This window comes from Erinaceus europaeus, chromosome 6 (assembly GCF_950295315.1).
Source record: "Erinaceus europaeus chromosome 6, mEriEur2.1, whole genome shotgun sequence".
Taxonomy (NCBI): domain Eukaryota; kingdom Metazoa; phylum Chordata; class Mammalia; order Eulipotyphla; family Erinaceidae; genus Erinaceus; species Erinaceus europaeus.
In genome coordinates, this window is record NC_080167.1 from 19,421,042 (window position 1) to 19,438,244 (window position 17,203).

The 17,203-nt window shown below is 41.4% G+C and overlaps 1 long non-coding RNA gene across 1 annotated transcript; it reads left to right on the plus strand.

Moving 5' to 3' along the window:
* The first annotated feature begins 278 nt into the window (after positions 1–278).
* Positions 279–13,589, plus strand: LOC132538998 (uncharacterized). Its single transcript, XR_009550315.1, has 3 exons — positions 279–526; positions 799–980; positions 13,344–13,589. It is a non-coding gene; the product is annotated as an uncharacterized LOC132538998 (long non-coding RNA).
* The last annotated feature ends 3,614 nt before the right edge of the window (positions 13,590–17,203 follow it).

Sequence of the window (17,203 nt, forward strand, 5' to 3'; positions counted from 1 at the left end):
GAGAGAGAGAGAGAGAGAAATACTTGCAGACCTGCTTGAAGCACCCCACCCCCATGCAGATAGGGAGTGGGAATTTAGACCTGGATCCTTGAGCATGGTCATGGGTGCGCTCAACTGGGTGCATCACCACCGGACCCTGGGCTTTTTCTTATGGCTAAAATTTTCATAATATTCTCTCTCCCTCACTATCTCCACCTTCCCTCTCAATTTCTCTGTGTCTCTCTCCAAAATAAACAAATAAATAAAAGGTTTTTTGTTTTTTAAGTCATACCGAATGTGCACTGTTCAAAATGAAACAAAAAGCATTCCGGAAGAATATCCACCCACCCACCCCAGAGCAGGCTTTAAGTGTGGACTGAAGGAAGTAGGAACTTGGTGAAGCCAGGTGCCCTGGTCAGGCAGGTGCAGGTGCTGAGCACTGAGCAGAGCGGCTAGAACCTACGTTTCTCAAATACCGGCAATGAGGAAAGCGAGCCATCACGGGGCCTGTGAGCAGTTAACAAGGGAGAAGAATGGGTCAGGACAGGTAAACTGAGAAGAAGCTTCGGGGCAGGTGTGCTAGGAACCTTTTGGGGAGGGGAGAGCAGGGCAAGTGTGATCATCACAGATGGTCATTTAGCGCCATCTAGTGGCCGTTCCGGAGACGGTGGCCCGCGGATTCCTCCCCTTTGAAGTGAGTTCAAAACCATCAAAAAACGCCATCTTGGCAGTTTGTAAAATCAAAGCTGAGAAAAAGGTGCATTGGGGCTCTGCACTTAGCTGTGGCAAATGAAGTGTACTGATTGTTGTTTCTTTCAGGTGGGGTTGTTACACAACTAGAGTGCCCCTGGGGACTGAAGGAGCTGTCAGAACTAATTGGCCAGAGTCCATGCCACCCTATTAAGAAACAGTTTCAGTTTCACCGCTGCTTTCAAGCTCTTTCATAAACCACTGGATGGCCGAGTTAAATATGTCGCAGATGTCTCCCACGTTCTTTCTTGGTAAGAAGAATGGTACATGTATGATGGAGTCAGTTAGATTTTTTTTTTTCCCCTATGCTGTTGTTCTAGTAGATGATTGCAAAGCTTAAGTAAAGATAAAGTGGAATGCAGACTGAGAGGTTTTGACAGCATTGAACCTCACACGCTTCTGCATTTTGCCAACTGCAGAGGTTCTAGAATGATCAGACCAGAGGCAGAGAAATAATTTGCATGTCTGGGGAGATAGCATAATGGTTCTGTAAAAGACTGTAATGCCTGAGGCTCTGAGGGCCCAGGTTCAAGCCCAAAGCTGAGAAGTGTTTTAGTGTTTCCCCTGTATCTCTGTCTGTCTCTCTTTCGTTAAAATAAGAGAGAGAGAGAGAGAGAGGGAGGGAGAGGGAGAGAGAGATACTTTGCAGACAGAGGCTCAGCTTTGGAGTTTCTGTGTAATATCTCAATTTCTTTTCTTTTTTATTGCCACCAGCGTTATCTCTGGGCCTGGGGCTTAGTGACTTCTTTTTTCCCCACTGGGATTATCAATGGGGCTCAATGCCTGCACTACTACAAATCTGCCACTTCCAGTGGTCACTTTTCCCCCTTTCCTTTCATTTTCTTTTATTTTATTTTATTCTATCTGACAAGGCAGAGGAGAAATTTAGAAGGGAGGAGAGACAGAGAGGGAGAGACAAAGATACCTATAACAGTACTTCACTACTAGTGAAACATTTCCCCCTGCAGGTGGGGAAAGAGGGGTTTGAACTGAGTCCTTTGAGTATGGTAATGTATACTCCATCACCTGACCCCACCTCACCCCGCAGTATCTCAAGATTCAAAGTCAATCTAGATGGAATTCTTGAGTAATTTGATGTCTTTCAGCACTCAAACACTTGCATGTTTAGGATCTTATCTTGCGGTAAAAACAAGTAAACAAAACAATAACCCAGTGTATTACAAAACAGTAGGGGTGATTTCTTCTTTCAGAAAGAAAATGATTTTCTCTGAATCTAGTTTCCTAAATGCTTCATCCCTTTGAAGGAGTGTAAAACAGAAGCATAAAACCCTTCACATAATCTCTCTCAATTTTGTCATTCTGATCCTATCACCCAATAGACCAGAACAATTCTTGAGCAAAAATCTTTGATGGATGTACCTCACAGTGATTGTGTGTGTGTGTGTGTGTGTGTGTGTGTGTGTGTGTGTGTGTGTGTGTGTGTGTGAAGTCATAAATATTAATAGCCTTGACAGAGCCTTAAAAAATTGTCAAGCCCTATTCCTGTAACAGAAACTCCCAGAATTCTATCATTTTTGTTTTGCTGACAACCTCCAGTTTCTTTCATCAGCTTGTTTAGCTGGGTCTATTTTTACCTTTCATCTTTAGAAATTATACCAGTCAAGGTTTGTCAAAGTACACAGTTCAAATGAATCAAACATCTTAATGGCTCTCTCTCTCTCTCTCTCTCTCTCTTTCTCTCTCTCTCTCTCTCTCTCTCTTTTTTTCCTTAGCTGACATTAACCTACATTCCAGAGACAGTTATTTTGTGTTCCTGTGCTTTTTATCTTGCACTAGGAAAGGGCATAGCCTCAAAGCCCTCTTAAGTGAGCATTGTGGAAGCAGGTTTGCTGAATGTGTGGGCGGGTAGTCTGTGCTATGTTATTAGCTGTGGGCAGGTGCATCACTCCAGGCAGGTCAGATGAGCACGGGCACATTCTGTGAAAAGTAGATAGCACCATTTGCGAAGAGTTTTTCACAGTCCAGCAAAGATGGTGGCTGTGGGCCATTTGCACAGTGTGTTCACTGGGATACTTGAGGCAGGAAGGAAAGAACAGACCTACTGCAGAGATGGTAAATGGGATGATTCCATTTATATATAGGAGTCTTGAAATAACAAGATAGGGAGGAAAGAAAGATTACTGGTCCCCAGGGGAGGTGCTAAAAGGTGGCTTATCCTAAATCGAATTTATCCTTCTTTCAGAAATCTACATAGGTCTTTGAAGTGCATCGAACTGCAGGTACACAAACTCATGCACAAATGCGAACAGGTGAAAAAAGTAGTTGAATGCCACAGACCACCACAGTGGATGAGCAGCAGGAGGGTCAGGGGTCTTGAAGGCAACCGCCCCGGTGGGTCCGGAGTCAGCGCGAGGGAGAACAGATTGACACCACACTCTATTGGAGGGTGAGTCTGGACTCATTTTAATAGTGAAACTGCATTAGCTTTTATACTTCTTTCAGGTTACATTCAGGTTGCCTAAACAATCAGCTTAGTCTTGTGGCTTTGGCAAGCCATATGTTACTCCCCTATTTCTGTAAAGAATGGTACAATGCTTAGTATGGTCCTGTTCTCAGGGGAGGTCATACCCAGATTTGTTTTTAGACTTTTGCTGAGGGCTATTTCTACCATTAATCTTCTTTTTTAAAATTTTTTAAAAATATTTATTTTATTTATTTATTCCCTTTTGTTGCCCTTATTGTTTTATTGTTGTAGTTATTATTGTTGTTGTCGTTGTTGGATAGGACAGAGAGAAATGGAGAGAGGAGGGGAAGACAGAGAGGAGGAGAGAAAGATAGACACCTGCAGACCTGCTTCACCGCCTGTGAAGCAACTCCCCTGCAGGTGGGGAGCCGGGGTTCGAACCGGGATCTTTATGCCGGTCCTTGTGCTTTGTGCCACCTGCGCTTAACCCGCTGCGCTACAGCCCGATTCCCCATACCATTAATCTTCTATGGTGGGCATACAGATCTTTGCCTAGTCGTGGACCACTGCTCATCTAGGTCTGGTACAATTTAACTATTAATCTTTCTTTGTTTCAATACATCAACGTGTACCTGGGAGGCCTCAATCTCTGCATTCTTTCTTTGAAGAGCAGGTAATAACATGACTTCTTTTGTCCATCTATGTTGACCCACCTTCTCCACTTTCATAATGTAACTTTCAAATATGCCCCTGTGTAAGGGAGAGGGGGTGCTTCTGATTCTCCATTCTCACCAGGCACTGCCAAAGTGTTATTAATCAATTGTGACAGTATAATTATTTGTAACAATAACGGGGGGAGAATGCGTTGACCCATTCTCATCCTCCTGCCCAGCTTCCTTGAAGTCTGAATGCAGGTCCAGAGGAGATGACCCTGTCAGGATCCCTGGTGAACTTTGATGGGGTGCCGCAGTTGAAAACTGGACAAGTCGTATAGTCAAGTTAACAGCAAGGTGTTAGTGTCACTTCCTTGGTTTTGATCCAGTCCTGTAAGATATGGGCCTTGTGGGAACCTGGGAGGGGGCTGTACACAGACTTTTGTGCGACTTTCCATGAATCTGTAATTTACCTTTATTTATTGGAGGTATAGAGACAGCCAGAATTTGACAGGGAAGGAGAAGATAGGGAGAGAGGCAGAGAGACCTGCAACACTGCTTCACCACTCGCAAAGCCTTCCCGGTACAGGTGAGGTCCGGGGGCTCAAACCCAGGTCCTTGCACATTGTAACATGTGTGCTCAATCAAGTGTGCCACCACTCAGCCCCTATAATTCTTTGAAAAAAAGAATCATATTACAGTGTTCAAGTCCCTGACCCTGATCTGCAGCTGAAATGAAGTATAAATCAGTGAAGCAGGTCTTGCAGGTCTCTCTCTCTCTCTCTCTCTTTCTCTCCTCTCTCTCTCTCCTCCGCCCCTCTAGATTTCTCTGTTTCTCTCCAACAAATATCTAAATAAAATAGTATAAATAAATAAGTTAGAAATTTAAAAAGAAACTATCAGAAGAAATATGCCAAAATATTAAGAGTTGGTATATCTGGGTGTTTGTTAAATAAACAGACATGTTATTTTTCACATATTTCTGTAATCCAGCGTTTATTTTAAATTTGGCAGCTCACGTACCCAAATTTCTCTGTGTTTCATGAACTCTGCTACTTAACTAATTTACAACACATTTTTTCTAGCATAATGCTATAAAATATTCCCATCTCTTTAATCCTCTCCTGAAAAGTCACCCAACCCACCATGCTACTTTTCAACCACAGAAGAATTATCTTGTATTTATTTCCTTCTCTTTTTTCTTTTCCCTTTTTTTTAAAATAAAATTTCCCTTGCTGACTGGTATGAATGACCTTATTTTTGCTTTCCCAACACTTCTCCAGAGCTGAAACAATAAATCTTGATAATGAACTAGCATGTTGGGTCCTTCTGAGTCTCAGCGGCCACATTTCTAACTACTTCTCACATTACCGGCTCACACTCACTGAAAGCTTAGCTGACTTTATCGACATCATCAGAACCAAAACCAGGCACACAAAGCCAACAACCATACGATTTTTTTTTCTTTGCCTTTAATCTGTCTGTCAACACTCTGAGTCCTTCCAGAAAGAAATGGCTCAAAAACAATTTAATGCTAGCTCTCTATAATGTTTAGAAACTGTCATTTTTTGTATTTCTACTTGTTATAATACTTGTTGCAAACCCTCATTATGGGGCTGGGGAGACAGCATGATGGTTCTGCGAAAGACTATCCAACCCAAGGCTCTGAAGTCCCAGGTTCAGTCCTCCACACTCCCATAAGCCTGAGCTGAGCAGTACCTGGCATAATAATAATAATAATAATAATAATAATAATAATAATAATAATACACTTATTAAGCAGAATGACTTAGGGAATCCATTTCTTTTTTAAATATTTTTTATATTTATTTATGTATTTTCCCTTTTGTTGCCCTTGTTTTTTATTGTTGTAGATATTATTGTTGTTGTTATTGATGTCGTCATTGTTAGATAGGACTGAGAGAAATGGAGAGAAGATGGGAAGACAGAGAGGGGGAGAGAAAGACAGACACCTGCAGACTTGCTTCACAGCCTGTGAAGAGACTCTCCTGCAGGTGGGGAGCCGAGGGCTCGAACCGGGATCCTTCTGCTGTCCTTGTGCTTCATGCCAAGTGTGCTTAACCAGCTTCACTACTCCCCAACTCCTAAGGAATTCATTTATATATAAATCTCCCTGAGGCAGAAAGCTGTTTATAATACTACTTAAAGGTGCTGAGGTAAAAATGGGCACACGTGGGAATACTCATGGGTCTGTAAATTTGTCTGGGGGTGGATCTGGGAAATACATATTTTTATTTGTACATTAAAATCTGAAGGTGTGTTCTGTTTTCACACCTCTAGGACTTTGTAAAATGCACAGTTTCATGACACTGGTCTAACCTTTTCACTTTGACTGAGAGAGAGAAACACCAAAACTTCTGCCACTGCCATAGTACACTCGTGTGCTATGCCAAGGACCGGAAATTGGGTCTCACTTGCTACTAACATGTACCTTCAGTTCTGTAGCCAGCCTTAATGTCTATATTGAATGAGAGAGAGAGAGAGAGAGAGAAAGGAAACTTTCAGTATTTGAAATCCACACAAATAAAAGAGAATAACTGAAGTCTTCTATCCATCACTATCCCCACTCCCAAATTCTCAGTGAACCAAAGTTATTACTTGTTCCTCAGTGGTCTTCCCTGCGAAAGACTGTGCATCCACGTTCAAGATCATGTGTGAGCCTTAGCTTCCTTTTGACAGACTGTGCAAGTTGTTCTGCTCCTAGAAGATTCCATTTCTGACCCTACAGTGGGGAGAGCTAAGGTCATTCCCCCTTTGAGAGGGGACCACAATGACCTGGAATTCGAGAAAGAACTGATCACAGGCCCTAAGTGACCACAGGGACCATCCACAGCTGTCTTTCAAACCTTGGAGGGCAGCAGTGAGCCTCAGTCACCAGGAAAGTACAAAGGGGCTCAACTGAGGCAGGTCACACAGTGACCTGGAGGGGAACCTTCAGGACCACCACCCCCATGTTTGACTGCAGCCCCAGTTGGAGAGAATTAGTGTAACATTCATTCAGTGAAGAAACAAAAAGTAACGAATTTAACTATGTTAAGCTAAACTCCTTTGAACAATTTGAGCTCTTATTTGTGTATAATAAAATTCACTAATTTTAAGCTTATATCTCAAAGAATGCTGACCATTGAGTGCAATCACTTTTGACTATATTAATCAAGAGATGGGGGAGTTGAGTGGTAGCGCAGTGGGTTAAGTGCATATGGTGCGAAGAAGTGCAAGGGCCGGAGAAAGGATCCGGGTTCAAGCCCCTGGCTCCCCATCTGCAGGGGAGTTGCTTCACAAGTGGTGAAGCAGGTCTGCAAGTGTCTGTCTTTCTCTCTCCCTTTTGTCTTCCCCTCCTCTCTCCATTTCTCTCTGTCCTATCTAACAATGACAACAACAATAGTAACTACAACAATGAAAAACAACAAGGGCAAAAAGAGGGAAAATAAATTTAAAAAATTTTTAATCAAGAGATAGGGCATTTCCATCACTCAACAGACTCCCTGTAGCCCTTTTTGTCCAATTTTCCACACTCACACCAAATAATCACAATGCAAAAAAAAAAAAAAAAAGCAAAAACATGTTTTTGTTTCAGTGATTGTACATAAATGGAATCAGGCAGTGGGTAGCCATTGATTTGACTTTTTCAATTATCATAAATCTTTTGAGAGTTTATCTATGATTCTTTTTTTATATTTATCTATTTATTTTCCCTTTTGTTGCCCTTGTTTTTTTTATTGTTGTTGTAGTTCTTATTGTTGTTGTTATTGATATTGTCATTGTTAGATAGGACAGAGCAAAATAGAGAGAGGAGGAGAGAAAGATAAACACCTGCAGACCTGCTTTATTGCCTGTGAAGAGACTCCCCTGCAGGTGGGGAGCCGGGGTTCACACTGGGATCCTTCCACTGGGTCCTTCCGCCATGTGTGCTTAACCCCCTGCACTACTGTTTGACTCCCCTATGATTCCTTTGTAGAGTTGAGAAGTTTTCTGCTGTATAAATACATCAGAGTTTACTCTCTTATTGGTTCATGGACATTTGGGTTGGTTGTAGCTTTGAGTTTTAATGGATATGACTGTCATAATATTACTGTTCAAGTGTGTGTCTAAGTACGATGTTATCATGTCTCTTTAGTAGCAAGTAGTATTACTAGGACATTCCTGGGTAACTGTGTGTTAGGGAAAGGGCCACAGCAGATATCTCAGTGTGCTGGACTTGTCCTAAGGCTCATGCAGCCCATGACCTGGTTATTCTGAATAGCTGGGAGAGATATGTAACTTCTCCAACAGGGATGGGTTTCAATGGGATCAAAGCTCCAGGCCACAGCCAGTTTGATATCTGATATGAACGAATGCCGGCGCTCTCGTGGAGTGAGCAATTACAGAAGCCAGATCTCCCACCTTCTGCACCCCATAAAAAATTTTGCTCTATAATCCCAGAGGGATAAAGAATAGGGAAACTTCTTTTAGAGTGGATGGGATAGGGACTTCTGATGGTGGGGATTGTATGGAATTTTATCCCTTATATCCCACAATCTTGTCAATTATTATTAAATCACTAATAAAGATTTTTTAAAAAGTGTTTTCTTTTCAATCATTGAATTATAGGTGTTGCTTATATAGTCTTGATGCACATTCTTCATTAGGGATAGGTTTTATTATCTTTCACATGTGGTAGTCCCATGATTTCTGGTAATCTGGGGTATTATGAACACTGGTAATAACTGAACTGAAATTAGGTGTTTTAAAGTCCTGAGGAAAGCTAGTAGTGATTTCACAGGGAGATGACAATTGTACCCATGTGTCAACAACTGCACTTTAAATCATTAACCTCCCAATAGAATGGGGGGAAATGTCAAAATAAATGGGCCATTATGTCTAAAAATCAGTTGATCAATATATCTGATTATTTTTCTTTTCTTTTAATTCTATATGTAGTCCTTTTTTCAAATCTGCATATGCACTGTATTATTTTTAATCTATATTTATTAATGGATAAATAGAGACAGAAATTGGGAGAGGAGGAAAAATAGAGAAGGAAAGAGACAGACATCTGCAGCCCTGCTTCACCACTCATGAAGCTTGCCCCCTGCAGGTGGGGGGTGGGGGCTTGAACACGGGTCCTTGTGCACTGTAATATATGTGCTTAACCAGGTGCATCACAGCCTTTCCCCTTCATATATATGCCAGTGCCACCCTGTCCTGATCTCTATAGTTTAATAGTAAAATCAAACTGTATAATTTCACAAGATTCATTCTTTTTTTTTTTGTTTGGCGCCAGTGCTTACGCTAGGGTTAACCATTTCATTATTTTTGTTTCAGGGAGAGACAGAAAGGGAGAGAGATACAGAGAGGGAGAGATAACACAACACCACTGCAACATCCATTAAGCTTCCCCCTTGCCATGATCCTTCCATGTGGTACTAGAGTTCAAACTCTAGACTTCACTCATGGTAAGGCATCCAATCTACCAGGCATTATTATTTATTTATTTTTTATTTATTCCCTTTTGTTGTCCTTGTTTTATTGCTGTAGTTATTATTGTTGTTATTGATGTCATTGTTGTTGGATAGGACAGAGAGAAATGGAGAGAGGAGGGGAAGACAGAGAGGGGGAGAGAAAGACAGACACTTGCAGACCTGCTTCACCGCCTATGAAGTGATTCCCCTGCAGGTGGGGAGCCAGGGACTCGAACCAGGATCCTTACTCTGGTCCTTGAGCTTTGCGCCACCTGCGCTTAACCCACTGTGCTATTGCCCGACTCCCTCTACCAGTCATTCTTATCTCCCAGTCTCTCCTTTAATTTTTTAAAAAGACATTTTTCCTATCCTGGGTCCTTTGCTGTTTTAATTGTTTTAAACGTTTTGTCCACATTCTCTATCATCAAGTTGGTATCAATGTGTGAATGTGTTTCATGCATAGGCATAACATATATATAATAAACTCCCATATACTCCAATGATATATATTGTCTGTAGGGCATAGTTTATGTACAAGTCAATAATGCAAAAACACATACACAGAGATATACCCGAAACAGAATCACTGATACCAATGTCTTAAGGCAGCTGTTGCACATTTTCACAACTCAGTTATAAGGGGAATGAAAATCAGCTTTCTTTTTTATTATACATATAATTATTGGTAAATGTGTAAATTTTCTCTGTTTTCTGCAGAGCCCAATCACCCCGCACACCAGGTACTCCTCCATCATCATGCACCAGGGCCTGAAACCACCCCCCCACCCCAGCCAACCCCCAGTAAACCCTTTACTTTGGTGCAATACACCAAAACCCAGTTCATGTTCTGTTTTGTGTTTCCCCTTTCTGTTCTTCTTTCTCAATGTATGTCTATCAGTGGGATCATCCCATGTCCCTACTTATCTTTAGGGCTTATCTCACTTAACATTATCCCTGCAAGCTCTAGCCAAGATGAGATGAGAGGGTGAATTCATTACTCTTAATAGCTAAGCAGTATTATATTGTATATATATTACAACTTTCTCAGCTACTCATCTGTTGTTGGACAACTGGGTTGCTTCCAGGTTTGGAATAGTAAAAATTGAGCTGCTATGAACAAAGGTACACACAGATCTTTTTGTTTCCTTAGGAAATATTCCCAGGAGAGGAAATGCAGGAGAGACCAGATTTCTTTCTCTTTTTTAAATTTTTTAAATTTATTTATTTTCCCTTTTGTTGCCCTTGTTTTTCATTGTTGTTGTAGTTATTATTATTGTTGTTGTTATTGATGTCATCGTTGTTGTACAGGACAGAGAGAAATGTAGAGAGGAGGGGAAGACAGAGAGGGGGAGAGAAAGACAGACACCTGCAGACCTGCTTCACTGCCTGTGAAGCGACTCCCCTATAGGTGGGGAGCCAGGGGATTGAACTGGGACCCTTCCACCAGTCCATGTCCTTTGCGCCACCTGCACTTAACCCGCTTCACTACCGCCCAATTCCCTATATATCACAATCTTTACCAACTTACCAGAACTCATACAAGTGTGATCGTGTGTGTTTGTGTGTGTGTGTGTGTGTGAATAGAGTATTTCACTTAACACCATAACCTCACAAATTCATTCACATCATTGGTTCCATCAGAAATTTCTTTCTGGGAGTGGGGCGGTAGTGCAGCTGGTTAAGCATACGTGGCACGAAGTGCAAGGACCAGCATAAGGATCCCAGTTCAAGCCCCCCAGCTCCCCACCTGCAGGGGTGTCACTTCACATGCAGGTGTCTATCTTTCTCTCCCCCTCTGTCTTCCCCTCCTTTTTCCATTTCTGTCCTATCTAACAACGACATCAATAACAACAACAACTACAACCATAATAAGCAAAAAAGGGAAAATAAATACTAAAAAAAGAGATTTCTTTATATTTAAAGTTGAGTAATACACCATTGCATGTAAAATCTGCATCTTCTTATGTAGCTCAGGACACATGTAGAAAAGCAAAAAAATGTCCCCTTCTAGGTGGCTTATCTCTCTGGCCCCTGTAACTTTGAGTTCCATTTCCTTCATGATCATTGATTTGAGATTCTCTTCATGTGCTTATTGGCCATCCAGCTATATATATATTTTTAAAAAATGTGGTGATACATCTATAACTCAAGCAAAAGGACCAGCCTGAGGATACTGGTTCGAGCCCCGGGCTCCCCATCTGCAAGGGAGTCACTTCACAGGCGGTGAAGCAGGTCTGCAGGTGTCTATCTTTCTCTCCCCCTCTCTGTCTTCCCCTCCTCTCTCCATTTCTCTCTGTCCTATCTAACAACAGCGACAACAATAATAATTACAACAATAAAGCAACAAGGGCAACAAAAGGGAATGAATTAATTAATTAATTAATTTAAAAAAGATTGTGATATATATATCATTGTAATTGATTAAGATGATGATATCTATATATCAATAGAGCTATTTTTGGAGAGAGAAAGAGAGAAGTCCAGGAGTATATTTACATTCAGTAAGAAATCAGATGTTATTCTTGCAATTTTCAATCTATCTCTTGAATGTTGAATACTCCTCAGCTGGGCAGAAATTCAGTGGGGGAAATTTCAAATGACTCCTAAATTCCCCCAAGTGTATAGCCCACCTTCCTGAAGAGTTCTCCTACAAGAGACGTGCGTCCCCCACAATCCAATTAATTAAAACCCAATGAAACCCATCACATCCCCTACTAGGCCCGTTATATTAATTACGGCAGTCTCCAAATCTTTCTCATAGGCCAATTACTCCAAAGTAATTAGGTCTTAAGTCAACCATACTTAAAAGGATTGTGTGCATGAGATTTCCCTAACTCTTCTTTGCTAATTACATCTATGCTAGCACTCCTGAAATTCTTTTTTTTTTTTTTTATGAAAACGTGCTTCAGACTATAATGCATTGATTATGATATAGTCTTATCTGGCCAAGCAAATATTAGCCAGAATCAGGAATGAGGAAATTTTAAATTGCATTTTTCAAAATGATGTGTCTCTTTTTGTCTTGCAAATCTTACTCAGAGTGAATACAAAAAACAAGAAGACTGAGCATGAGCAAAAGGCCACTGTGTACTTGACAGGAGATTCTAGTTATTTGGGTTCCAGGAAGGGAAAGCTGAATTTTCACTAAGACTTAGTGCAGGAACCAGCTCAAAGCGCAGATCCCATCAAGCAACCAGGAAACCCCATTCTAAGCAACTAAGAGAAGGACAGTCCAGAAAATGACAAGATCTGGGAATGGCCAGCAAGTGCTGAGAGGGTGACAGTCACTAATTAGCCTAAGACAGTAGAGTACTGTCCAAAGTAGCATTTGGACCTGCTTACTTCTTCCTGCTGTACACTAATGAAGGGCTCACTAGTGGCAATTTAATGATGGTCTGAAGATGACCTTTAACGGCATTATTGTAGCCCAACTAAGGAGGGTCAGAAGACCTCTGGGAGCAAAGTCTCATTGCTGGGGGACTCTTGGGACCCAAGCAACAATAAAGGCTCACTGCAGCTTTGAATCAGTGCCTGCAAAGTCAGTTCCTCTAAAAATTTAACTCAGTGTTAAGGTAATAATTATGTCTCCTCTCTGATCCATGGTAGCCAAATCTCCTAGTGACAAAGATTGGATCTGACAACCCATACTTCTGAACCTAGGACCTATGGCTTGATTAGTGAAGGCTTCTGATGGGTGGAGAGCAATCCATGTTAGGACTGTCCATGCAACTTAGCTCATCTACAAAGATGCAGAACATGACCTGGAAAGAGTCTCTAATTTGTCAAACACAAGATGTTAGAAATTCACACCCTGGTGCATCCTCAAGTTTCAGATCATGTTAATGCATTCAAATATTTAGTAGAGACACCATCTCCCCAGACAATATCTTTAGCCCACCCACATGTTAGCTGTCAGGCTCAGGCAAAAATCAGTAAAGTCTTGGAATATACCTAGAATAGATCTATTGGCTTTTTCCAAAATTGAGACCTCAAATCTTATCTGCTATATTCTTTCCTTTGGGTTCCTGATTATTAAACAATTCATTCTGCTTTTTATCGTAATGCTTATTTCAGCCACCAAATCGCAGATGCTACCATAATGTCAATCTAAAGTCTCTGGGCAGACAACCTCACCAATGTGTCCTGGAACCCCACCTCTCCACCGCCCTATCTCACTTGGAAAGATAGAAACAGTCTGGGAGTATGGATTAACCTTCCAATATCCATGTCCATCAGAGAAGTAATTCAACCTTCTACTTCCTGCACTCCATAATGATCCTGTGTCCATACTCCCAGAAGTATGAAGAGTAGGGAAGCTTCCAATGGTAGGGATGGGATACAGAACTCTGGTAGTGGGAACTGTATGGAATTGTATCTCTCTTATGTGATGGTTTTGTCGATCATTATTAAATCAATTATAAATAAATAAATAAAACAAATATTCGGTAGATGTTTAAAATACATGCATAATTATAATAAGCATTTATATGTTTATGAATGGATGTACATGACTTTGTGTGTGTACATAAATGTGAGAACGTATGTATGCATTTCACCAAGTGTATGTGTATGTCTTTTTTTTTACAGACTTACCCCCTAAGCACACACAGAGACATAGAAAGAGAGAGAGAGAGAAGAGAGTGCCTACTTCCTCATTCCTTCCATTAACAAGAGAATGTGAGAGTAAACTTTCTGAATCTCATGCATATGTGTATGTCTTTGAATGCAGTGTGCACATAAGTTTATATAAAGATATATACCTATGAGGGGTCTGGGTGGTGGCACACCTGGTTGAGCACACCTGTTGCAGTGTGCAAGATCTGAATTCATGCCTCTTGTCACCACCTGCAGGGGGAAGGCATGATTGGTGAACAAGTGCTGCAGATGTCTCTCTGTCTCTCTCCCCCTCTGTTTCCCCCTTCCCTCTCAATTTCAGGCTGGCTCTATCCATTAATAAATAAAGATGATGAAAAACTTTTACAAGAAATACCTATGGGTGCTAGGGGGTGGTGCACATTGTTGATCACACATGTACCATGCTCAAAGGTTCCCCCCTTGACCCCCTGTGTTGATTTCCACCTGCAGGGGGAAGCTTCAGGAGCAGAGAAGCAGGAGTGCAAGTGTCTCTCTTCTCTCTCCTTAATTCCCCCCTCGCCTCACCTCTCTATTTCTCTCCCTCTGTTCTAATAAAAATAGAAAGAAAAAAATGTGTGATTATAAATATTTTATCCAAAATACTTATATAATATAAATGTAGTATTTATATAAACTTCTGTTATTCATACTTGGGTTGATTTTCCTTTGTTTTAGTTTGCAGAGGGAACAGTCAGCTCCTATCTACTTATAGCATCTGGAAAGCATCCTTGCTTTAAACTCTCCTATTCAGGGCTGGGAAGACAGCTTAATGGTTATGTAAATGCCATTCTTGCATGAGGCTCTCAGCTTCCAGGTTCAATTCCCAGCACCATCATAAGGCAAAGTTGATCAGGGCTTTGGGGGGGGGGGACCTCCTATCCAGGTGTGGGTGTTGGCTCACCCAGTAGAATGCATAAATTATCTTGAGCAAGGACATGGGTTCAAGTCCTTAGCCCCCACCCACAGTGGGGCAGTTTCAGGGTTGAATGTTAGAACAGTGCAGTAGTTCTATCTACTATATTAACTATATATCTGTTTGTCATCTATAACCATCTGGCAAAAAGAAAGAGAAAAGGAACACACAAGCTATTGAAGAGAGTGGAGTCATGCAGCCACCAAGCGCCAGTGATAACCCTGGTCAGAGTCATCATCATCAACATCACCACCTGTGTACACTAGTGTAAATGTATGTATGCATTTGATCAAGTGTATGTCTTTTTTTTACAGACTTACCCCTTAACACACACACACACACACACACACACACACACACACACACACACAGAGAGAGAGAGAGAGAGAGATCTATAGTACTGCTTCACCACTTACGAAGCTTCCCCCTGCAGGTAGGGACTTGAAGTCAGGGCCTTATATGCACTATAATGTGTACATTTAATCAGGTGTGCCACTTCCTGGTCTCTCTCTCTCTTTCTCTCTCTCTCTTACTCTCTCTCTCTTTCTTTCTCTCTCCTTCTCCCCCTCCCCTCTCAATTTCTGGCTGTCTTTACCCAATAAATAAGTAAAGATAATAAAAATCTACTTTAAAAAATTAATGAGAAGTAACCAAATGATTTAAAACAATGGTATCCTGACTCTGAATTCCACTTCAGATTAGTCCTCATGAATGTCCAGCCATGTTGATTAGAAGTTTTGCTCTATGCTATTTACAGCATCATGTTCCAAGAACAATCTCCATGTTCACAAAACAGTATCTTTGATATCATATTCATACTCCTGTTCCCAAAGCTTGTTCACTATGTGTTCCTTCAAAGAAGAAAGCATGAAAACGTGGAGGACTGAGAACCTCAGCACTTAGTCCCAACCTGTTCCTTGTGCATTTGATTTTGGAAACTATAAGGAAACAGCTGTAAATATCCAGTGAGATAAATGATATGATTTTCAGATATGAAAAAGCATTTCCAAGGATTTTGAAGACAAGAGTTGCATTCATGTTGCTTAGACTTCTGTCCACAAATTGACTGAGGTTCTTCTCATTCAAGTTCAAGCAAGAACTGGCGAGAATCAGACCCTTCATCAGCAAGTCACGAAGGGACTCGTATATTTTCAAGTGAAGATATATTTCCAGGGACTCCCCAAGTCAGAATGAAATCTTGTATTAGCAGTAAGTATCCAGGGGTTACCCTACTAGGGAAAGATAGAAACAGGCTGAGGGTCTGGATCAACCTACCAACATCCATGTCCAGCAGAGAAGCGATTACAGAAGCCAAAACTCCCACCTGCTGTACCCCATGAAGAATTTTTAAAAAATATTTATTTATTCCCTTTTGTTGCCCTTGTTGTTTTATTTTTGTAGTTAGTATTATTGTTGTTATTGATGTCATTGTTGTTGGATAGGACAGAGAAAAATGGAGAGAGGAGGGGAAGAGAGAGGAGAGAAAGACAGACACCTGCAGACCTGCTTCACTGACTGTGAAGGGACTACCCTGCAGGTGGGGAGCCGGGGGCTCGAACCAGGTTCCTTATGCTGGTCCTTGCACTTTGCGCCATGTGGGCTAAACCAGCTGCGCTACAGACTGACTCCCATCCCATGAAGAATTTTGTTCCAGGGCAGTAGCGCAGTAGATTAAATGCACATGATATGAAGTGCAAGGACTGGCATAAGGATCCCAGTTCAAGCCTTTGGCTTCCCACCTACTGGGGGGGGAGGGGTCACTTCATAATTGGTGAGACAGGACAGCAGGTGTCTATCTTTCTCTCCCCCTCTCTGTCTTTCCCTCCTCTATTTCTCTCTGTCCTATCCAACAATGACGACAGCAATAACAACAATAAAAACAATGATAAACAACAAGGGCAACAAAAGGGAAAAATTAGTCTCCAGGAGCAGTGAATTCATAGTGTCAGCATCGAGACTCAGGGATAAGCCTGGAGACAAAGAGAGAGAGAGACAGAGACAGAGAGAGAGACAGAGGTAGAGACAGAGAGAGAGGGAAAGAGAAGAAGAATAAGGAGAAGGAGGAGAAGAAGAAAAAGAAAAAGGAGAAGGAGAAGAAGAAGGAGGAGGAGGAGAAGGAGAAGGAGAAGGAGAAGGAGAAGGAGAAGAAGAAGAAGAAGAAGAAGAAGAAGAAGAGGAAGAAGAAGAAGAAAAAGAAGAAGAGAAAGAAGGAGGAAGAGAAGGAGAATAAGAATAATAATTTTGGTTCATACTCCCAGAGGGGAAGAAATGTTAGGTCTCTGAACTCCTACTCCATCAGGGCACAGAGAGAGAAGAGGAAAAACGGAAGGGCATTTGAAAATAGTAACAGGTGTCAGTGTGACTTAGAAAGGGAGAGAAGGCAGAA